The sequence below is a fragment of the Sardina pilchardus genome, chromosome 1 (genome assembly GCF_963854185.1).
Source record: "Sardina pilchardus chromosome 1, fSarPil1.1, whole genome shotgun sequence".
Lineage (NCBI taxonomy): Eukaryota > Metazoa > Chordata > Actinopteri > Clupeiformes > Clupeidae > Sardina > Sardina pilchardus.
In genome coordinates this window covers 43,322,879-43,347,997 of record NC_084994.1, presented here as the reverse complement: position 1 = coordinate 43,347,997, position 25,119 = coordinate 43,322,879, and the positions used below count along the sequence as shown (strand labels likewise).

Below are 25,119 nucleotides of genomic sequence, written 5' to 3'. Positions count from 1 at the left end.
ACTAAACAATAGGGATAATAAGAGATGGAAAGACATCATGTTCAGAATTAATTTGCCTCCGCGAACAACCTCTGTTCGTTGTGGAGGATAAAGCCCTCCTAGCCTACAGTAGCCTATAGGTTACGATTTTGCTAATATTTGAAGCCTAAAAGATTTTTGAAAGACTAGTCAGACTCAAAGACAAGTCATAGAGTTTTAAGTCACAACTAGTCACAGACTATGCAAAGACATGTTTGATATTGTCGTAGCGGCAAAACTAGAAAAAGACTCCGACTGACTTACAACCACTAATTGACACCTTACATCAAACGAGTTAACGGGAGCGCACCGCGATTCCACTACAACTCATGGTTTCTGTCCCGACTTTGGATATTTAGTCGCCGACTGCGAAAACATGGCAATATCGAGCAATGTAAGTAGGCTTTAACCTGCCTTGAGCCATGAAATGCAGGCATGAAACACTAATGTGCATCTCCCCGCATTACTAAACAGTGTAGCCTACGTTGACAAGCTGAAGAATAGGGTATTAGCTTCCCAGGCGCAGACCCCTGTCCAATGTCCCCGCTAGCTTAACTAGCGCACTTTATTGACTCAAACTGGTGGCATTTAACGGCATGTTTCAGTCATGGGGGATTCCAAGAGAAAAAAGCCTTGCATTTTTTTGCTTACAGTAGCTTACATTGTTTCCTTTTTTGGATTTGGAACAGAGAAAAAGACTTAGTTTTGTACTTTGTGGCAGTAGGTTTTGGTATAACACGTTTTTCATTTAATGTAGTCAGTGTATTAAGAAGGCTATAATTTTCAGTAGGTAATGTGTAATTTGGTCTCATCCCATTTAGGTGATCTAATGCGTGTTGGTCTGCCTGACCCCATCCCTGTATGGAACTGTCATGCATGTCACTCTGCATATTTGGAAAAGATAGCCAAAGTTATTTCATTTTCTGAACATCTGTTCTTCAACATCTTGACTAGCCTATACTGCCACTTTAATTCATAGTTAGTTTAATTTCTACAAATAATGCAAACTCTGATAGATTATTGTTAAAAGATTGTCATTCCCCGCCAATCTGCCATTCTGTGATCGGCAGTGATCGGCAATCGGCCGATCATGATTTTGGTGATCGGTAATCGGTGATCGGCCCCAAAAATGCTGATCGGAGCATCTCTATAATATAGCTATATAGATATAGGGGGGGGGGGGGGGGGGGGTAGCTCTGCACTCATTGGATAGACCAAACCAAACAGAACAAGTTATTGGCTGTCAGTATCTGCGAAATCTAAGACAGAAATATGTAGCAGGGTAGGCTATGGAAAACATCCTCCTTCGTTTTTAAAAATAATTCCTTCAAACTGTATGCAATGAACAGCTGGGGAAGTGTGTCGTTAACCCAACGAGCAAACAGACATTTTTAAACAAACGGGAACAACATCACCCAAACATGCTGTTTTAACTGGGTGAAACTGAAGTTTTCCCACATATCCTCGTTGGTCTAAGTGTTCAGAAATAATTGTGCGAATCCGTGATAAAACCTCCGTTTCAATAGCTAAGATAAACAAAAGGCCAAACTGCATGAACAAATGATGCATTCATAGCCATAGGGCTCTATTATCAGGATCAACTGGGCATTGTCGCAAGTCACTCGCGCTAGTTTCTTTGGGGGCGGTCCTAGCGCAAAAGGCTATAATGACAGCTTGAAAAGTGAACATTGCGCTCAGCGCAAAGTGAAAAGGGGTTGTCTTAATTTAGTTAATTAGTCGTGGGTGTCTTTTGGGCGTAGCATGCTATAAACCAATTAGATTTCACACTCTCATTCCCTTTAAAAGCCTGGCGCATTGTTCAATGGTCTGTTGGTATTATCATGGCGGAGTTACCTGGGCGTCTACTCCAGAAGAGACCGACTTGCTCGTGCGTGAGGCATGGGCGGCGCGTAATGGAGGCTTGGGAAGGCTTCCCAAAAATAAAATAATGTACATGATGTGTGAATATTATTTTCTAACACGGATAGTTCCGGTCCTTGATGATGATTGGCTGAATCGCGTTCGATGCTGTTATAAAATCCAACACAAACATACACCTTGACCGCATTTCGTTAATGCACTACCACAACTTGCACAAAAGTTAAAGTGGCTGCGTGTCGATGTTGCATGGCAACCATTCCTATGGAAGAAATATTTATTGGCGGAAGAATGATTATCTATGAATACATCGACGTATAGTTACCGTTTTAGAAAAGCAATAAGTCACTCTAGTCCATAGTTTAGGCTACACTGATTTTAGAACAGCTAAGGGGGGTTTTAGGCACTTGCTTACGGTCTCTCGGGGCTTATGACTTAAATAGATTATTTCAGAATGAACGCAGCAGCCGCAGCAGTAGTCAGAAGCTAGTTCTCACTATTGATCATTATCATTATTACATTTCCCTTGTGTGTGTGTGTGTGTATTCACACCAAATTGGCATGCCATGCCGTACCCACCCAATATGCACAGCATCCCATTAGCTTCCTGCCATCAGGCTATTTACAATCTTCTATTTTAAGAAAAAGTCAGTCAACACGTTATCCAAATTAACTTAATGCGATATAGAGCTATATCCACGCGCACACATTTCGTCTGAACAGGAGAGATTACGCACGCAGGCGCGCAACTAGGCTACGTGTTGTTTTCTTTTACTCCGCTATCAGCACACAATGTGAAGCTAATTCACTAACTCAATAGCCTACTCATCATGGATATCGCAAGTTCTTTAAACAAACAAAACAGAAAGGATGGAGGATGGAGGCAGCTAGAGAAGTTATTCCAGATGAGCAATAACAAGGTAGACAGTTGCCAGAACACTACAGCTGTTTAATGCCAGACGTTAAAGGTGTGCTAGAACAAAACTAACTGAAGGTAACTTAGCCATAGGGCTGTGTAATGTTGTCTAAATGAGCAGGTCACTGTTAGACGTTATTGTTGTATTATTGCATGTGGATGTTGTTATGCTATGTATGCTACTTTTTGCTGACCAATACACGAACCTAAAACCGAGAAACGGACAAATATTATTTAATTATATTCGGGCTGCGCGCGCTCCTGCTGACGAAAGAAGTGCGCACTGTGCACTCTTCCATATCCCCAAGCCTCATGCGCTCATATAATAGCCTTTCAGCTATGCGCGAGTGATTTCCGACTAGGTTTTTCCTGGTCAGTGGCGCACTTACTTTCTTCATCCATATATTAGCGACTGGCGAGCTTTGCGCCGGACCACACCTCTTCTCTTCACTGACACGCCCGTTAGGGCGCAATATCATCTCCCATTTAGAGAACGTACATTTGCGCTGGAAAAATGAAGGATGCGCTCGCAGAGAATAGTAATTAAAGGTTGCGCCAGTGGCGAAAGCTCATTGCCCGGTTTGCATGATAGGGCCCATAGCGTTTCTGTTGCAGTCAAAATCAACCTAAGCGAACATGGTCTCACACCCAACTCGTTGAACGAGGACGCATGCAGCCGTTAACGTCACTGCTGTTCATATGTCAATCATCACGTAAAGCCCGCCCTGTGAAATGTGATTGGTCCGAGTGTAACGGGTGCTAGCTGGTTAGCTATGCTGTAGAACGTTAGTAAACCTCACTCCCCGACACTTCAAGAGCGCTGCTGGCATGAAAGCTAGTAGTCTGGGATTTTAGCTGGATTGTTAGTGCGCTCGACTCCCGATCCGAGGTGTTGCTGTCTCGCGGGTTTGAGTCCGGGCGTGTGCAGGGCTGGACTGCGGTGGTTCCACACAACGCAGGTTACACGAGCAGAAGTGTATCTTGAATAGTAGCAGCCAGAGCGGTATAGATAAAACAGAGTGACGACACTCCCATAGTAGCCTGACTCTCGCCAGACCCTTGTAGTTCCGCCTGCGATTCAGCCATTCAGCACAGTTTTTTTTGGAACTGTTGATCGTGGCGGCAACATCAAAGAGTGTCGCAACTCTCTCTATCTATGGCTCTGTGTCATGGTTACAAGCAAAGATTCTAGAACAGAGCTCTGTTCTAGAATCTTTGGTTACAAGTAGCTAAAATATGTGAAGAAAACCAAATAATAACACTATTGACGTGGAGAAAAAAAGAAACATTTTGATGAGAACAATTAAAACCACACCCAAACTCATTAAAATGTATTGTCGGATTTATTTAAATATTCGACATATTATCGTTTCATTAAAAAAAAACTATGACTTTTGGCCGTTTTGATGGTTTAAAATGGGAGAGGAGTTCATGACGCCGTCAGCTCTGCCACTTCGAACGTTACCATTTCACTACTACTGTAAGCTGTCTGGCGCTATCTGTCTGACCCATAGACTGTATTCATGAATAGCAGTCACGTGACATTTTACGTCATCCGCTCATTTTCGAGCTGACTGCCGCCATCTTGAGTACCTACTGAGTACCGCTGAGTACTGACGAACGTCAGCTAGCTTGCCGCAATTTGCTGATAGGTATCTTAGTGTAGTGTTTTTTTTTATATTGGCGTTCATACTGGTTGAGTAAATGGCTACGAAGGACAACATTTCCCCACCTCGACTGCCATGAGAAGAAACGTTACTTTGAAAAAATAGCATCGTTAGGCTGTGATCCCTACTCATTACCTGAGGCGGTCTTCCAGCCTCTGTCCGCTGCTACCGAGCTAGCTGCTACCACTGTCATTTAACGATATGTATACCTAATTCATAATCCGTCGCCGTACACTGGTGAAAGCCTCAAAGCATACAAGAGTACCGAGGCATATCGGTACTTTGTCGCAGGCTGGGTCCTTGACCCGAAAATCTGGCACCTTAACAAGAAGAAGATGTTCCTCGTGAAAGGAAAGGTAAGTGTTCTTTTAATGCCAACTTTGTAGCTAGCTGTTAGCCTAACCACTGAAGACTAGACTAACTTCTAGCAACGAACTACAGCACGAATGCACACTTTGCTGCAACAACAACCCACCCCCCAAAAAAACATAACGAAGAAATGTTCTTGTGCTTAAAATGTAAAGCGTTGTATTTTCATGTTTTGGGGAGGACATAACAGACATGTCTTTTTCTCACTCCTTCGTCCTTTTGCGTGTGACTCCTATCTGACTTTCTTTCCTACTGTGTTGGAAGTCACTGTTTTAGACGTTTTGTTGAAAATGAAATAGCACTTAACATGTAGGTCTGACGTAATTTGTTGCATAACCTAACAGATATATCTTTCAAACGAACAGTCAGTGGCCATGATGGTTTTAATGAATCTGTTGGCTTCTTCAACATTCATCAAGTACAGGGATTCCCTAACTGTGGTAACGTTGTGCGTACCACCGGTGATACGCGAGCTGCTTCTAGTGTACGAGAGATGAAGAGGGCTATGCGGAGAGTTGTTAAAAATGAACTCTTTTTGCAATTAATTCATGAATAAATAAATGATTTTGAATAATGTCATAATGATATGGAAACATGGGAACAAGGATATCAACAAGGATATCAATTTGTAAATAAAAATAAACTCTGTAGTAGGCTATGTCTCTGCAGTGTCTACATTTGCGGAGGGGTGGGGGGTGGTACATTCGTCTGGATTTGCATTGGTATACTGTAGTTTGCTGATGAAGTATGCGGAATCTGTCTAAACAACACTTCTTTCTCTATTTTTCTAGATGGGGAAATGTGAGTGAGCCAACAGCAAGAACACAGTTCACAGCATTGCAAGATCATCACCACACCGATTTTCAAGTAGAGACAACAGGCCTGATCATCAGCACATCACTGCCATGGATCGGTGCATCGCCGGATGGAATTGTGACCTGTGCTTGCCACAGTAGAGGTGTGCTTGAAATAAAATGCCCTTTTAGTCTTAAAGGGATATTCCGCCATTTTTGGAAATACGCTCATTTTCCACCTCCCCTCGAGCAAAACAATCGATATTTACCTTGTTCCCGTTCATCCAGCCATTCTGCGAGTCTGGCGATACAACTTTTAGCTTCAGCCTAGCATAGATCATTGAATCAGATTAGACCATTAGCTTCTCGCCTGCTAGCTTCATGTTTAAAAGTGACTAAGGTTTCTGGTAATTTTCCCATTTAAAACGTGTCTCCTCTCAAGTTAGAAAGTGCAATAAGACCAACTGAAAATGACACCTGCCGTTTTTCTAGGCTGATTTGACATGGAACTACACTCTCATCTGGCGTACTAATCAAGGCAACTTGCAGGCGCAGTGATATCGTACGCAGCATCTGAAAATAGTCCCCATAGAGAACAAGCAGTAGTAGTGCCAGTAGCTGCAAGTTGCCTTGATTATTACGCCAGATGAGAGTGTAGTTCCATGTCAAATCAGCCTAGAAAAACGCCAGGTTTCATTTTCAGTTGGTCTTATTACACTTTCTAACTTGAGAGGAGACACGTTTTAAATGGGAAAATTACCAGAAATCTTAGTCACTTTTAAACATGAAGCTAGCAGGCGAGAAGCTAATGGTCTAATCCGATTCAATGATCTATGCTAGGCTGAAGCTAAAAGTTGTATCGCCAGACTCACAGAATGGCTGGATGAACGGGAACAAGGTAAATATCGATTGTTTTGCTCGAGGGGAGGTGGAAAATGAGCGTATTTCCAAAAATGGCGGAATATCCCTTTAAAGATCGTTCTGTTATCAACAGCACCTATACTGACCCCGACTGATTCTGTCTGATGGCAATGGACAATGGAATAATAGCCCTTAAGGCTAATCACAAATACATGGCACAAGTCCAAATGCAAATGCACATTGCCGAAGTCCATTACGCCGATTTTGTAGTGTGGAGTCCCACTGAAATATTTATTCAGCGCATTCAATTTGACGAACAGTTTTTCAATGACGCATACAACAGAGTAGAAAAATGTATAAAAACTAGGATTTTGCCAGAACTGCTTGGGAAATATTACACTGTACCACGTCCAGTGGTTTCCCCAACCTCAGAGCAACAGCCCCATTCAGAGTGCTACTGTGGTGAACCAGCTGGAGATCCAGAGAATGTCGTATTCTGTGCATCTAAACAGTGCAAAAGAGGGCACTTTCACAGGTCTTGCTTGCAGTTGACAAGAGTTCCAAAGGTCTGGAAATGTTATGAGTGCAGGAAAATTAATGAAAATGAAACACAGTGTTTGTTCAGATTGACTACACACATACACATGTAATGGATGCCAGCTGGCTTAGCTGTGTGTGTGGCACGTTGGTAAACCTCACTCCCCGACACCTCAAGAGTGCTGCTGGCATGACAGCTAGCAGCTTGGACTTTAAGCTCGATTGTTAGCACGCTTGACTCCCTATCTGAGGTGCTGCTGTTTGCAGGTTCAAGTCCGAGTGTGTGCTGAACCGCGCTGGTTTGACACAACGCAGGTTACACTGGTGCCATGAGCTGGATCAGAAGTGAGGTTTAGAGGGGCGAGTGTAACAGATGCCAGGTAGCTTAGCTGTGTGTGTGGCACGTTGGTAAACCTCACTCCCTAACGCCTCAAGAGTGCTGCTGGCATGAAAGCTAGTAACCTGGGCTTTTTGCTCGATTGTTAGCATGCTTGACTCCCTATCTGAGGTGCTGCTGTTTGCAGGTTCAAGTCCGAGTGTGTGCAGGGCTGAACCGCGCTGGTTTGACACAACGCAGGTTATACTGGTGCCATGAGCTGGATCGGAAGTGAGGTTTAGAGGGGCGAGTGTAACAGATGCCAGCTGGCTTAGCTGTGCGTGTGGCACGTTGGTAAACCTCACTCCCCAACACCTCAAGAGTGCTGCTGGCATGAAAGCAAGCACTCCTGAGGTGTTGGGGAGTGAGGTTTACCAACGTGCCACACACAGCTAAGCTACCTGGCATCCGTTACACTCGCCCTCTAATCCTCAATCCCGATCCAGGTCACAGCACCGATGCAACTTACGTTGTGTTGAACCAACGCAGTTCAGCCTTGCACACGCTCGGACTCGAACCCGCGAACAGCAGCACCTCGGATCGGGAGTCAAGCATGCTAACAATCGAGCTTAAAGTCTAGGCTGCTTGCTTTCATGCCAGCAGCACACTTGAGGCGTTGGGGAGTGAGGTTTACCAACGTGCCACACGCACAGCTAAGCCAGCTGGCATCTGTTACACTCGCCCCTCTAAACCTCACTTCCGATCCAGCTCATGGCACCAGTGTAACCTGCGTTGTGTCAAACCAGCGCGGTTCAGCCCTGCACACGCTCGGACTCGAACCCGCGAACAGCAGCACCTTGGATCGGGAGTCAAGCATGCTAACAATCGAGCTTAAAGTCTAGGCTGCTTGCTTTCATGCCAGCAGCACACTTGAGGTGTCGGGGAGTGAGGTTTACCAACGTGCCACACACACAGCTAAGCCGCTGGCATCCATTTTACATACATACACACACACACACACACACACACACACACACACACACACAAAATACGGTAGACGGTTACTCCTGAAGAATAAGGCTTTATGCTTTAGGTTGTATTAGTTAATTTCCTGTAGTCTTGACAGCAGACACACGAACACACATAGATATGGTATACTGTTACACTGTATCAAGGTTTTTGCATATGATTCAAACTATTTGTTATTTTGCGGTCTTTGATTTGTATTTAATTATTTTGATGGGAAGTTCCTCCTATTGCCTTTTAACTGGTTTGTGGAGTGTGTAAATCAGATTTCAGTGCCCTGTCTAGTGTCCTGGCAAATTGTAAATACTATATATGTCTGGAAAGTATACTATTACATACAATCCCATATCCTGCTAAATTAATGAATAAACTGTGACAGTGACACTGTTACTGGTCTTATTGTTCTGTTTTTAAGAAGTTTGACATTTAAATAAATCAATTATTTGTACTGTATCAGCCATAAACAGTTTCCTCTGTGTATTATTAATGTTACAAACACAATCGATACAATTATTCATAAGTAGGTTTATTCAATCTGGTGGAACAACAGGACGGCAAAGGTTACAGAGGGCACAGCACACTTTTACCATCTTGTCCAGAGGTGTGAGTCCATCTGGGGTTGAGTAGCACAGTGTTATTGGTATAATTCGTTGCAAAATGGTGTATTTATTACGAACTAGGCCTATAACTCTCTCCACATGGATGTGCACTGCTGTCAGTCCCCGTGATGACTCAACTTCAGCTGGGTGAAGCTGCTGTTTCCCCTTAGTAAATGACGGTATCTTGAGTCGAGCATTAACAAGACCCAAAGAGTCCCAACCACCGCCACATACTTTTTTTTTTTCGTTCTCCACACCCATTAAATATTGACCTATTAACATATAGAATTATTTAAGTGATAATAATGAGAAAGTCATGTTGTTGTAGAAAATACATGTGTTAAGAAATACGGTGAATATGATGCTGTTTAATTCATTTATAAATGGTGCACTGTCACTTTAAGACTCTTACTGGCTCCACTCTGGCTGCTATGCCTGCCCTCACTCGTCACAGTTTAGTGGAGCTACTGTTGTCTTTGCGTTTTTCTTTTACGTTTCTTTTAAAAAGGAGATATATCAGTTATCAACAATGCAAGCCAGCTGGTGCTCTCTCTCCCTTTCATGCGCACTCAAACACGTTCCCAATTACGTTATGAGTAACGTTATTATTAGCCTAACATAAGGCAAATTAGATTTGCTGCGGAGATTTCAAAGAGTAGCCTATCATCTACAGTGTGTGACATGCTGTTTTGATATTGATATTGTAAATGAACGTTCTCTAAGAAGAGTGTAAAGCATTACTTTATGTTAACCACAACATCGTTGCTGGGAAAAAATAGCAAATAGCAAATAGCCAATGATAACCTAGTCCTAGTGCGTGGCGAGCCGGATCTATGATAAACTAATGCATGCTCGGCGGCCCGCATTGAAGTGTATCTCGGGAAGTAGTTTGGACACCTGATGGCAGTCCCGCGGCCCAAAGGTGCAAAACTGAAAGTTTGTTGCGGCCCTCGGTGGGGTGCCGGCGGCACCGTCTATACCGTTCTAATTAGGACACAATTTTCTTCTATCACTCACCACCAGCCAAAGTAGCTATAGTGAGGTTTTTTTTATACCCGCCAAAATGAATTTTTACCCGCATTTGGCGGGTTGGCGGGTGTTAATTTAGGAGCCCTGAACGTATCGCCGAATCAAGTACTCAATATGGCGGCATAGAAGTTTGACAGGTGATTGACGTCAGGTTAGAATGCGTTTGTGACATCAGCTGATATTTAAGAATAGAACTGGACAGTGTGGCTGCATTCAGCAGTGTTCTATGGAATTGAAGCAAGGTTAGTGCTAGATCAGATCAGCCGGACGGACGGACAATGGGATTCTAGAATGGGGCGTACGTCAGCTTACGTTCTGTTCTACTATGGGGTGGACGTTCTGGGCTGGGGCGGACATTCTAGGCTGCAGCTGGACGGTCGTAGGACGTTCTGGGCGGGCGCACCTATGCGCTTAACTTTAAAACACCGGCGCGAAAGACAGCTGATGTGACTTGTGACAGCGTTTGAAAGTGATAAAACATGAATACGTTTAACTTTGCTGACGTGGAGAGGTTTATAAATGGACTGGAGGAAGAGTCCAAAAGTAGATACATAACTTACTCCGTGGATCGCAATTTCAACGACAAAGGTAAACAAAATGTAGCCTATAATGCGATAAAGTGAATGGGGACGGCTGGTTGTTGTTAAAGACAGTCTCGTAGACTAGCCCATCGTAACCATATGATCTTAACTAATGTTAGTCTTGATAGGCCTAACCCACAAATGAGTCGAATCGATTTCGAAAGACGTTTGACAAGCAGTGTTTGTTGTTATACAGAGTGGTCACCCTTACCTGTCAGCCGGGTGTACTGGCAATGGTCTGGCACATAGACTGTATATAGTCTATGGTCTGGCACCTCTGACAGGCCAGCCATTGATTATACTGGTACCCCGTTCATGTTTGTGGGGTCTAAAAGACTCGTGTGCCATCAAGGCAAAGACCTCTGCGTGGCACAAAAGAAAAAATATGTGGAGGAGAAGTCAAAAAAGATGGTGAGTAGCCAGCCGTAGCATAGGCTACACTATCATCTAAATTTCCCTGTCTGTGTAGGCCAGTGTTTTTCAACCTTTTTTGAGCCAAGGCACACTTTTTTCATTGAAAAAATCCTGAGGCACACCACCAGCCGAAAATTTTAAATAAAATAACATTTTATTGAAAATGAAATTAAATAAAAATCTGTAGCCCGCATTAACGATATCAAGTCATTCTTGTCAAAGTGTCTTGAATAGGAATCAAATGAACACAAAGAAAATTATTTCTATTCACTCTTTTTTAGACCACTTAGGTGAAATTGGATAATTTCCCAAGGCACACCTAACAATGTGTCAAGGCACACTAGTGTGCCACGGCACAGTGGTTGAAAAACACTGGTGTAGGCTACGTATTATGTGTAACCTATGCGTGCGCGAGTGTCTCAAAGCTAGCCTACATACTGTTTTCCCGGTCTGCGCGCGTTTGTGTGTACAGTATGAGTGCGAGAGTCTCTCCCTCCCCCCAACAGTGACACTTCACAGTCAACAATAATATCTATATATCTATATATATATATATATATATATATATATATATATATATATATATATATATATATATATATATATATATATATATACATTTAAACTAAATTGTTATTTATTTCACCTGGCAGTCACTTTGTTAAACTCTTAGAAATAACATCCACCCCTTACACCGAACAGTCAATGTGTTCTGCTCATCTGTGAAATCAATCTTAAACCTCAGCCTACACCGATATTGCACTACTCCCACCCTCTATTCAATTGTATATTGCATCTTCCCTGTGCCTGTTGAGGTATCCACGGCCATGGTTACCTTGACAGGACATAAGGCCGCACTTGGACAATTGCATTAGGCCTACACCCTGTACCACCTGTAGTGTCTATTTTGTTCTTATACATAGCCTTACTGCCTTTACATTGCTAATCTTACTTTTCTGCAATTTTATTTTTATTTATTATTATTTTTATGTTGTTGAGTGTTGTACTTGAGAGCAAAGATTAACCAGAGTGAAATGTATTGTTTGTTTGCGCAAAACTGGCCAATAAAGCTGATTCTGATTAAAAACAAAAAGTTATCATTCCATCTTCTCGCATTTTTACTCATCAATGCAGATGGTCGACCACAGCTTTGGCAGCCAGAGGTCTCTCTGGCAAGACACCAAAAAGGTGGGGTGTCCAGCTGCCATAAGCATCACCAAGCTAGCACTGTTCCCTAAATACAAGGTTGGTCTAACAAACTGTTAGTCATGAGGGATGTCAAGAGTCATTCACCAAGAAAACTAAAATAGACATACACTATATTGGCAAAAGTACAGGCTCACCTGCCTTGACCCCCATATGAACTTCAGTCACATCTTGAAGAAGAGTTGAAGAGTTGAAGCTGTTATAACTACAAAGGGTGGACCAATGTCATATTAGACCCTATGGATTAAGGGTCCACCCTTTGTAGTTATAACAGCTTCAACTCTTCTTTAGGGGTCCAACATCAGTGTGTGATTTCACAAATGCACTGTGTTTATGGGATTTTTTGGCCATTCTTCTAGAAGTCCCTATGTTCATATGGGGGTCAAGGCAGGTGACCCTATACTTTTGCCAATATAGTGTATGTCTATTTTAGTTTGCATAAGATCACTCAAAAATATTTTCCTTGTGATTACTGCTATACTGTGTATACATATGCTAGGTGGATGACAATAGGGAACGGAGTAGGAAAGCTGCCTCCAAACTCCTTAGAAGGTCTTTGGAGAGAGATCCGGTTGTGTGGCAAACATGGTACGCAGTCACACAACCAACTGCACATGTTGGCCATGCAATGAGCGATATGGTAAGAATACAGTGATCACACAGTAGCCAAAACATAACAAAATCTTCTATTTATGAAACTTTGATACTAAACCACAAATGTGACACTTTAAAGGAGGCATCAATCCGTGAGCCTGTTGACATCAGGGTAGAACAGCGAGTGGCAGAGCTCACCAAACAGGGTGTGAGGAAGCTGAGTGAGGTTAAGAGGCACCTTATGCAATATGTGAGGGCAGAGCTTTTTAGGGGAACCAGCCCACCAGCCCCCTCCAGACGCCGGTACTTCCCCTCGGACAAAGACCTCAGAAACATCATGGCTAGGGCCAGAGATCAGACTCGGTTGTCAAAGATAGATCAAGTGAACCTGGAGGTGAGTGGCTCTGTCAAACTTGCCCTGGTAAAACGTCTCTTCTTCTGTATGGGACCGACATCTGCCTTTTTGATGCCACGTATCGAACAACCCGATACGCACTCCCCCTCTTTTTCCTGTGTGTCCGCACAAATGTCTGCTTTGTAGTTGTTGGAGTGATGATGGTGCAGGAGGAGACCACAGTCGCCATCAAAGAGGGGTTAGAGGTGTTCAGGTCGTGGAACTCAGGCTGGAAACCAGCCCACTTCATGGTGGACTACAGCCTGCCTGAAATCAAGGCAGTGGAGTCAGTTTTTGAAGGTAGGTTTGAAAATACTGGAAAACAGCCATGTACCAATGACAATATTTTCTAAATACACAAACGCAATACACAGATAAAACTGAAAAGTTGCTTTATCGATACATGAAAACGATTGAGACCAATGAGTCAAGACAGCTGGTACACATCAATTTCTAAAAGGCATATTTAATTCTGATAAATGGTACTCCTGCAGGAAGGGTTTGGGTAGGACTGTATAATTCAGGTCAGAGCATATATAACAGGAGTCAGTCTGAGGTTGCTTCACTTTACTTTGTACTCAATTTAGCAATACACAGGGGGGTCACTTCACTCAAGACTGTTATTTGCAAATATATTTCATACAAATGTGTGTGGGGGAGTGTATGTGTGTGTGTGGTTCTGAAATGACATAAGCAAACGTGGACACAATGAGCAACATTCACTACACCAAATTTCCCAACACAAATAACACACTTGATGTTGGCAAGCAAGCTGCCATGTCAGCCTCACAGATGCTGTATGATTATTGTTTAATTGGGGGGGGGGGGGGGGGGGGGGTTACCTAAACCAAGTACTTGGATGCTGAAGGTCCTTGAGGTGAGTCAGGAAAGGTAAGAAGGAGTGGACCAACCTGCTGGAGTGACAGTGCTGGACAAGTATGCTTCATATCTGGAGAAAACACAAAAGGGAGGAAGGGGACCATGTAATATGAAATATACAGTGAAATGATGAAATTTACAATCACTTTGTTACTATTTTCAGAACCTTGATGTAATTTTTCACAACTCTAGATACAAAACTCACAACCAATGATCAAAATCTCTAACCCTTTTCTCAATTGCTTGGATACAATACACATACAACTTAGATCATTTGGTCATTCAACAAAACTCACCTGTTCAATATGATACAACTTAACATCAAAGTACTACTATTTCAAAAGGCAAGTCACACATTACATTTCAAATGAGCGTCTATTCATTTCCTTACAAAGATCTAACTATCAATTGATACAACTGCTGATAAGTAGCTGCGTTTCCATTGACCATTTTATTGCGCAAATTAAGAGTTGCGAAAAGAAATGTGGTGAATGGAAACACACACATTTCGAAAAAACTCACATTTTTCGATAAAAAGTTTTTGCGCTAGGGTGAGGTGGTATTTCGAGTGTATCGAAATTTGTATATTTCGCAAAACTGCAATGGAAACACTTTTTTCGCATCTAACGAGTCACTTGATCCAACAACCGGATGTTAGGAGGAACGAAACCGAGGAAGAAGACTGTCGACAGGAAGTGGCACCGGGAGAATAATGTACAAAATATATATTTTTATTCATTAAAAGTGTCTCGTGTCATTCTAAAATGTTGAATCCACAGCTCCTCTGTGAACTCGTCGACAACACTTTCTCAAAAACGCTGCATACGCAACCGCTCAACTAGTTTTGTTTACCCATAGCAACAACGTTGCTATGCTTTGCTGGTTTAACGTGATGAGAACGGTGCTGAAAGAAATCTAGATAGATTCTAGAACTAGAATCTATCTAGATTTCTTTCAGCACCGTTCTCATCACGTTAAACCAGCTCAACTAGTTTTGTTTACACATAGCAACAACGTTGCTATGCTTTGCTGGTTTAGGGTTTAACGTGATGAGAACGGTGCTGAAAGAAATCTAGATTTTAGATTCTAGTTCTAGAAACTAATCAACTGGGCTGATCTACGAAATATTCCACTGACATGGCTGTGACATGATTTAAGCATTAGGCCTATAACAAACTCCTGTGATTGATATGTCATTTTTAATTTTATGTTTCTGCACCACCAAAACGAAGGCCTCCTCCGCTGATGGCTTATAGCCTAATGACTGTGATAATCAGCGTTAGTGCCGTGGTGGCAATTTGAATGCATTTAGTGTAAATCTGGGTTATGTTGATAACCGCCATGTCTCCTAATGACCTACAGCACGCGAGAATACACGAGATTTTAATTAAGTTAGCCGAATGTAATGGAAACACCGCAATTGCGAAAATTGTGATTTTCGACATTAAGACAATATCGACAAAGTTTTTGCGCATATTTGTAATGGAAACGCAGCTTGTGACTGTTGCATTAATCTTAATGCAGCTGAATGGAAACAGACACACAATCCTCCATGTTGAATTATATAAATTAAAACATATATTTTTAATATTTTATACTTTAATCAGACTTTCTTTTCTTTTCTATGTCATAGCTAATTCTTTTTACTTTAATTCAAATAAACCTATGTTGTGATTGTACTGTAGTGTTTTGCATCTATATACTGTACTACAAACTTTGTTCAATGATTCCACTGTGTCTGTAGTATTCTCTCTACTACTGCAGTACTTTTACAGAGATGTGTTTACTGTTCCGTACATGTAGTACCATAATGAAACCTGTATCACCTATTTTGTTCTGCAATATCTAATGATTGTACGAACAATGACACAGTGAAACTATCGGTTGCTTGTGTGCGGGTGATCTATAGTTATGCTTCAGTGGTATTTCACAGTAAATTAATTTTTTGAACCAATGATTGTGCAAGTGCAAGATCTCTGAAGATGTGAATGCACAATTCAATGTTTTGAACATTAGGCAGCCTGTGTTACAAGTGATAGCGGTTTTGCGTTTTGTGTCTAGAGTTTTGAAAAATGACATCAAGGTTCTGAAATTAGTAGCGAAGTGATTGTAAAAAACATCTGCATAATGAGTTGATAGCCTAGTACTTCACATACAAAAAAACATCAACAACCCTGTGGCATTTCACAGAGGAAACAGATGTAATTGAACTCAGCTGAACCTAATACAGTGAGGCTTCACCTGCTACTCTAGGCGTTGCCAAAGTCTGCGATGTAAAAGCCCGGTTTACATAATGCATAGGTGTGCACCCCACTCGCAGGCCACATGGCTGGAGGGTTACATCTTCTCGGATATATTAAAGTAGACTAGCCTACATCACATGCCTACTACCACACTATCTATAAGAGAGATGGGATGCGTCTTGCATGAGTTAATATATGAATGGCCTGAGCTAATAAAAAAATAGGCATAGGCTATATTGATAATCACCCTGTTTGATCAGTTAGTTTGAGTTTTTTGGCAGACTATACTGTAGGTGTAAGGAGCCGCGACACACAGCCCAGGCTGCAGAAGTGCCGCAAGGGCGCAGCAAATTATCTTCAGAAACAATAATTAAGCTCACGATATTCACAACGGCCCAAAAAGTTAACGGTCTACGCGGGAATCCTCCCGAATCTCCCGATTAGCCACCCGGGCCTGCACAAACGCATGCACGCACGCACAAACGCATGCACGCACGCACGCACACACGATACATGCGTAGCCTAATTACACCTGTAGGGGGACCACGGGGCGCTGCGTGTGACTTGTACTCTCCTGACATACAAGGTCAGACGGTGGAGAGATGCTGATCATCATGTCATGCTCAATTAGATAGATAGATAGATAGATACCTTATTGATCCCCAAGTGAAAACATTGCACAACATAGACTTGGAGTCCCTGTCTGCAGCATAATGAGTTTAATACCCCTCCTTTTATCTGTTGTCCACGTGTGTATATGAGAGAGAGAGATAGATATAGATAGATGGATAGATATGGGCCACGTTGATGAAGTCTGTTTCTGACAGTGTGGCTAGAGACATTCACACCAGTGACCGGCTGGAGGTCATTCTGAAGGGCTCTAGCAGGGCTCCTACTGTTCCTCCTTGCATAAAGGAGCAGATACATGATCTGTCTACATGTTACCCCCTTAAAACTACCACTACTCAATTAAGTGTCCGTCAATGCAAACGGTCACGCCCACCTGGCAGATGGTGTTATCAAGCACACAGAAGGGTGGAATATGGCTTATAATACATTAAATGACATGTACTCCTCACAACCATTCCAAAGACATATGATTTAGGCTACTTTACATGATCTGTCTACATGTTACACCCTAAAACCTACTTAGCAATATCGCCACAACTTTAAATGGAGTGGAAAATAAAATTGTTTATGTTGTGTACAAGTTGTCCAAAACTTAATCCTACAGTTATCAGATTAGCCTATGTTACAAGTTTTGAGAAATTCTTTTGATTATGTCCAATCAGACCAGAAAGGACAAATCATGAAGGAAGCAATTATAGGGAAACAGGGTCTAAAGACAAAGACGTGTGTGATGACAGTGTTTTTCTGTTCTATTTATCTCTTCAGGGACCAAAGCACTGCTGTGCGACTTCCACAGGGAAAAGGCATGGGGTGAGTGGATTCGCAAGCAAGACCATCAGGTATCAGACAGGGACGACACACTGGCAAAAATGAGAGCAATTGCCAAAGCTGACACAGTGGAAGAATATGAGGAGGCAGTGAAGGTCCTGTTAGAAAGCAGTAATTGGAGAGAAAACCATGCTCTCCAAAATTGGTTCACTGACACCTGGCTGTCAGAGGCAAGGGTAAGCATACCCAGGGTCAGGGTCAGATAAGACATAACAATAAATTTCATTACATGTCCTGGTCCAAGTTAACTTCTGTGGACATATGACAAGCATATGACAGTAGGCCCACAATAGGCCCACACTTAGTATCTAATCAAGAGTACACATATGATTATCAGCCTGGGAATTAGGGTCCTACAATATCGAGCGAGCACACACCCACACGGGTTCATGCCAGCACTACTCGTGAAGCGGAAATTTAAAAAAAAAAAAAAAATGTTTTTCTGAATGAATATACTGTACATCAACTAAGCCGTAGAAGAAGTATTTTTTTGTTGTTCACGAACCTGACATTTATAAAAGACTGTTATGAACACTTACCCCTTCCAGCTCCTCACAAGGAAAGTCCACGATTATAGAATGCAATGCTCCCATGCTTCCGTGTGAGATCTCGCGTGACATTTCTGTGCTTTCAGAAAAAAAAAAAAAAACAGATTTACTAACATTTCACACGCACATCTATGCTAGCTGGCATCTATTACACAAACACAACCACTCATACACCTTACATATCAGAACACCCAGATGGTCCCAAGTGCACTAATTTACTGAAATTGTATTTGTATTTGGCATTGACATCAGTTCTATTTGTTTTTGTTCATCCAAAGAGATGGGTTGCCGTCTTCAAAGAACAGACCCTCAAAATTGCCATGACCACCAACAATGGCGTTGAACGGCAAAATGAGACGTTCAAGCACAAATATTTAGAGGGTTATAAAGACAGCACACTCTCTGAAATGCTGGAGATTGTGGTAAATAACTATGTACCAGACTTGCACAGGAAGTAAGTTCATTCCAACCATATTAGAACCTGTAAGTTTTACTCTATGGCCCATGCACACTAAAGTCTAATCATACAATGTTGCTTTACACTAAGGTACATTGAGGGAAATGTTAGGGCGTCTTCGACATACAGACGTTATAATGCCATGGTTCCACCATTCCTCTGTGGCAGACCCACGGATCTAGTGCGGCACATTATGTGCCGAATGGAGACCACTCTCTCTGGGAGGCATGTGGTGAATTTGGGGGATGGTGTTTTCAACGTGCAGAGTGAAACTGAAAAGGGCAAGACCTACCACCTGACATTTGGAAACGAAGACAGCCTGCCATCATGCCAGTGTGATGACTGGAGACGGCACAAGTTTCCCTGTAAGCACTTTTGTGCCGTCTTCAAGTACGTCCCTGGCTGGACATGGCAGCAGCTAGGTAAAGAGTACCGAGAACATCCACTCCTCAATTTGGATGAGATGTGCATGCCTGCCACTGGTGGTTCTGAGTGTCTGAGTGCTGTCAGTCAGCCAGTTGCTTCTGAGGGTAAGCTGTATATCTGAACTACAAAAAAATACCACTAACAACATAGCTGTGTGGCACTTAAAGTCTCTATTCTATTCTATATCATAAATGTACAACTGGGCCCGTATTCACAAAGAATTTTAGGGCTAAAAGTAGCTCCTAACTGGCGAATTTAGGGAGGAACTCCTAAAAATAATGGGCGTGTCACTCCTAACTTTATGACTCCTAATTTTTTTCACTAAAAGTTATTCACAAAGCATTTTAAGCCTAAAAGTAGCTCCTAAGTCTAGGACAGTGTAAAAGAACTCGAGAGGACTTCTAACTCACTAAGACCTATTCACAACCCGCTTTTAGTGGCATTTCACGTCGCGATGTTTTGAAATGACCGTGCAGTGCAGGAGCTCGGTGTCATGCAAGGGAATAAATGTGCATTGCAACTAAGGATGCAAATGCAATAATGCCACCGACAACCAAAACCACCATTGCATGTAAACTAAATGTAACGTCTTATTGTGGGGAGCGTACCTATGTTCCCCAGGTCCTATGTTCCCCGGGTCCTATGTTCCCCACTTTGTATGGGACCGGGGAACATAGGACCCTTTTTTTTAAAAAGGGTCCTATGTTCCCCACTGTTCCCAAAAAGGGTCCTATGTTCCCCTCTTAGTATGGGACTGGGGAACATAGAACCCTTTTTCAAAAAAAGGGTCCTATGTTCCCCAGGTGACCAGGGGAACATAGGACCCTTTTTTTAAAAAAAGGTCCTATGTTTACCGGTCCCATACAAAGAGGGGAACATAGGACCCTTTTTTTGAAAAAAGGTCCTATGTTCCCCAGTCTATTATTATGACCGCCACACAGCGAAGCGGCGGGTAGGTCAGGTTTAGTCAGATTTGTGTTTTTTTTTTTCACACGCGCAATTTTCCGTCAAGAAGTTCCGGGCCACTGAAAGACCGGGGTGCATGAAACTTGGTGCACATGTAGCCCCACAAGCATAGCATGGAACCATTGTTTTTCGTTTTGATCCATCGCCAACTCAACTGGACCCCTGTGAGGAGGGTGGAATGAAGAATATATCGTAAATAAATAAATATTTACCTTGAAACACAGGGGGCATAGTGACTCCTATGTTAAATTCCCATAGAAGCAGGAAGATTTTTCATGTTTTTATTTCTAAAGGCCAGTTATTTCATGGATCCAGGATACTATGCATCCTGATAAGTTTTCCTTTGCCTTTGGAATCAAAATAGCCCCACATCACCACATACCCTTCACCGTACCTAGAGATTGGCATGGTGTTTTTTCCAGTTAGCCTAGGCCTATTAGCCTGTTTGATTTGCATTAAGCTCAATGAAATATGTGGTGATGTGGGGTTATTTTGATTCCAAAGGCAAAGGGAAACTTGATCCATGAAATAACTGGCCTTTAAAAATAAAAACATACGTAAAATATTCCTGCTTCTATGGGAATTTCACATAGGAGTCAAATACTTATGCCCCTGTGTTTTAAGGAAAACATTTATCTATTTATGAATAATTGATGTCCTTAAAGGTTGGATTTGTACTCATTTTTTTTAATTTAAGGCATTAAGATACTGTACATTTTTAAAAGGGTATTTCATATTCCTCTTTTCAGTCAACTTTAGCATGGGGTCAAATACTTATTCTCCCCACTGTATACAGTGCCTATAGAAAGTCATCATACCCTTTTGAAATAGTTACTTTTTTGTCTTACAGCCTGAAATCAAAACCCATTTAAAAAAAAATCTTTTCCAGTTTTATTAACAAATTTAGCTGTACAACATCAAAATAATGAAAAAAAAGTAAACAGTTCTGAAAATTAATAAAAAATGAAAAACTAGAATAACAGGGTTGGAAAAGCCATCATACCCCTGACTTAATACTTTGTAAAGCTTCCTTTGCTTTCATTACAGCCATCAATCTGTTTGGATATGTCTCTATTATAGCTTTGCACACCTAGATAGGGGAATATTTGCCCAATTTTCCGTACAGAAATGTTAAAATTTAGTCAAATTCTGTAGGGAATGGCGGTGGACTGCTCTCTTCAAGTCAATCCACATATTTTCTATAGGATTTAAGTCAGGGCTCTGACTTTGCCACTCAAGGATATTCACCATCCTATCCTTACGCCACTGCTTTGTTCTTTTGGCAGTATGTTTAGGATTATTGTCGTGTTGGAAGGCGAATGACCTCCCCATCCTCAGCTGTTTAGGAGAGGGACGCAGGTTTTCCTTAAGAATGTGGGTGTACTTGGCAGCACCCATTTTCCCTTCTATCCTGACCAATTGCCCAGTTCCCGCTGAAAAGAAACATCCCCAAAACACCATGCTTCAAAGTATCTATCTATCTATCTATCTAATACTCACTTACTCTGCCTCACAACAGGAGAGTCTTTCACCTACCACTCACAAAACATTTTACAATCAAAGAGGGATGCAGTGGGTGAGACTGGTAAAGTTCAGTTTCTCACAGCGGGGAACATAGAACCCTTTTTCAAAAAAAGGGTCCTATGTTCCCCGGGAGACCTGGGGAACATAGGACCCTTTTTCAGAAAAAGGGTCCTATGATCCCCTGTATGTATTGCAACCGGGGAACATAGGACCCTTTTGGGGAAAAATGGGGAACATAGGACCCTTTTTCTGAAAAAGGGTCCTATGTTCCCCGAGCGGGGAACATAGGACCTGGGGAACATAGGACCCGGGGAACATAGGGATGACCCCCTTATGGTGCCTTATTAAATTAAATCGCTTCTCCTCTTTGCAAATATAGGCTACGTGTTTTCATACAGATTAATTTAAAACATGTTGCAAATATACTGCTCCAGTCCATAGTGTTTCATTAAGCCTAGGCTTGCTTTACTCTTTACTATTCATTAAGGCTATGCCTATTTATTCATCATCTTCCATCCTTCACAGCCCGACATAGCGCACGTATTCTCACCAGCTAAGACCTAACACCTGTCACTCAACTCGTCATTGTAGGGGAGGTTTGCCATCATTCCCGCGTTATAATCACCAGCCAATCAAGGTGGTCACTTTCATCAAGCTCGTGCATGAGTAATGACGTCAACCATAGCAACGAAGACTCACTTTTAGTTTAGGAGTGGGCGTTTCTCCTTACTAAAAGTAGGTCTGAAAGGCTTTGTGAATAACTTTTAGGGGAAAACTCCTAACTAAAATCTTCTAGCGCGATTTAGGAGTACTCTTAGTGGTAAGATAAAATGCTTTGTGAATACGGGCCCAGAGTATTACACTGTGAAAGCCAGGAAAGTAACTGTTAACTGTCATGTGCCACAGAATGCTAGGTGAAAATAATAATACCTTATTATTATTTCTTGCTTTCTTTGCAGAGACCCCCGTCACCTCTGAAATGCCAGACTGCAGTTTGCCTTTGCCTCCCCGCAGACGTGCAAGAAAGACCAACCTGAGGAAGGAATGCATAAATCTGACTAAACAGATCATGGACAAAATTTATATCACTGAGGACCAAGACTGCCTGGAGGACCTTTCCATGAAATTGAAAGACCTATTGATAGGTATCTCACCACACACAAACAATGAGGATGGGATGCCACTCCACCTGAAAACGAAAAGGGTCAGAGTGTCATCAAACAAGCCAGTGGCATTGCCACGAGGGTGCACTGGAAGGCCAAAAGGCAAATTCACTGGCAGAGTGGGGGTGCATGCTGAAAAAATGCGCAAAGCACACAAGGTGGCAGGCCTATAATAAATACATTTGGAGAACTAAGATGGATTAGCTTTGTTGATATTTTTTTCATGCAGAATGGGCCAGGAATGTGGAAATGTACTCTGCTGTGTGAAGTCTCTATCTCTATCTCATAGCTAGACCTCAGTCCTCATTTATTGTTTGTCATAAGCCCATACTAAATTCATCCTGATCCAGACGTTAATATCTATCAGATAAATATGTCAATGTCCACAAGTCGTTTATATATCCCATCCCACTAATAGCTGATGTGTATTGCATTTAGCAGACATTTAGCATATGGGATACCGCTAAATACATCATTGCATTTAGCAGCTAGCAGACATTTAGCAAATGAGGTTATGAGGCTACCGTTGACACCGAGCATATAATGCTGCAATGAATAATAAAAGGAACTAGCTGTTATTAATACTATTAAGGATAATACAATGACAACTAACAGTTAGTTATTAAGGATAATACGCTATTAGTTACGAGAAAATCTTACCTTAGGGAAGGAAACGTTCGTTGATATCATCGGACCGGAGATGCCGTTAACATTTTCCCATGAAAAAATACTTCTTTTGGCGGGTATATTTGCACGGACGTCATCCGTTGCCTCACAACGAAAGCACCAATTAAGTTAATTAGCACTGGTTAAGTCGGTTGACTGTCCAGCAGCTGGAGCTAGTCGGTTGACTGCCCAGGTAAGCAGCCAGTGTGACAGCGCTGATAACACACTCTGGACTGAGTTAATGTGTCGGAGCGTCTATGGGAGGAATTCATTTCACAGCCCTGGAACTTCGGCAGTACACCTCCACCGATAAGAAGCTCGGAGATGACGTGCTCCATGTTTGTCGGGTAGCAGGCATACTTCGCCGCCGTCGCCACACTCATAGAGGCTCCGGTCGACAACGAAACTTCATTTATCATAAGCATGCAGCCTGCTCTACCACAAACATCCCATCTCTGTGGTGGTCACCCGTCACACGGCAGACGCTTCGTCAGAGGACTCTCTCATCAGTTTCAGTTTCAGACAACATTGGAAATATCGCGAGATCTCCGCATTCCAGCAGGGCCTCGCATAGTCGGATGGATACATCTCATGGAGTGGACTTAAGTGTTTTGCGACCTGTACAGAGATTCATCCCACAGTCATTGGTGAAATTCGAACTTTTCAATGCTCAATCCATCAACAACAAATCCACACTGATTGAAGAACACATCAGGGAGAGAGGACTTGATTTCATGTGTCTGACAGAGACCTGGCACCAGCCAGAGGTTTACTCTGCCCTAAATGAAGCTTGTCCCCCCGGCTACAGTTACTTGGAGGCAGCTCGCAGCACTGGCCGCGGTGGTGGCCTTGCTGTCATCTACCAACAGGGCCTGGAGCTGACCCCCATCTCACTACCTACAACATCTTCATGTGAGTGTCTTGCTTTTAAATGTAAGCCCCCTTTTCCTATGACTGTTCTCCTTATCTACCGGCCACCAAAACCAAACTCTGCCTTCATCCCAGAAATATCTGATCTCCTCACAACACTCTGTACTACCTCTGCAAATACCATAATCCTGGGAGATTTAAATATTCATGTTGATAACCCCTCATGTCACCATGCAGCTGATTTTCTTCAGCTACTAGACACTCTCCACCTACAACAACATGTTGACATCCCGACACATTCTAGGGGACACACACTTGATTTGGTCATCTCTAACTCCGCCCCCATCAGCAACCTACAGGTTTATGATCTTGGTGTGTCTGATCACAAGGTTGTGTCAATGGAGCTGTCTTTCCCCTCCCCCTGCACCAAACCAAAGCGACAGATCCATTTCAGAAAATTGAAAAACATCAATGCGGATGCCCTGGCCCTGGACCTCCAACTTCTCTCTTCTGGCTCTACTGTCTTCCCCTCTGTTGCTGACTCAGTGGATTTCTACAACCAGTCCCTGAGCAGTCTCCTGGACCTCCACGCCCCCCTTACATCCAGGTCAGTCTCATTTTTGCGCTCAGCACCCTGGTACAACTGTGAGCTGCGAAAGATGAAGACGGCTGGGCGTGTTCTTGAGCGGCGGCTCAAGGCCTCTGGACTGACTGTTCACA

The 25,119-nt window shown here is 42.6% G+C and overlaps 1 long non-coding RNA gene across 1 annotated transcript; it reads right to left on the bottom strand.

Moving 5' to 3' along the window:
• Positions 1-18,347: 18,347 nt before the first annotated feature.
• LOC134075894 (uncharacterized) lies at positions 18,348-23,963 on the bottom strand. The gene is made up of 4 exons (XR_009938507.1): positions 23,524-23,963; positions 22,855-22,889; positions 22,631-22,733; positions 18,348-18,406 (listed from the first exon to the last, which is right to left on the bottom strand). It is a non-coding gene; the product is annotated as an uncharacterized LOC134075894 (long non-coding RNA).
• Positions 23,964-25,119: the final 1,156 nt, after the last annotated feature.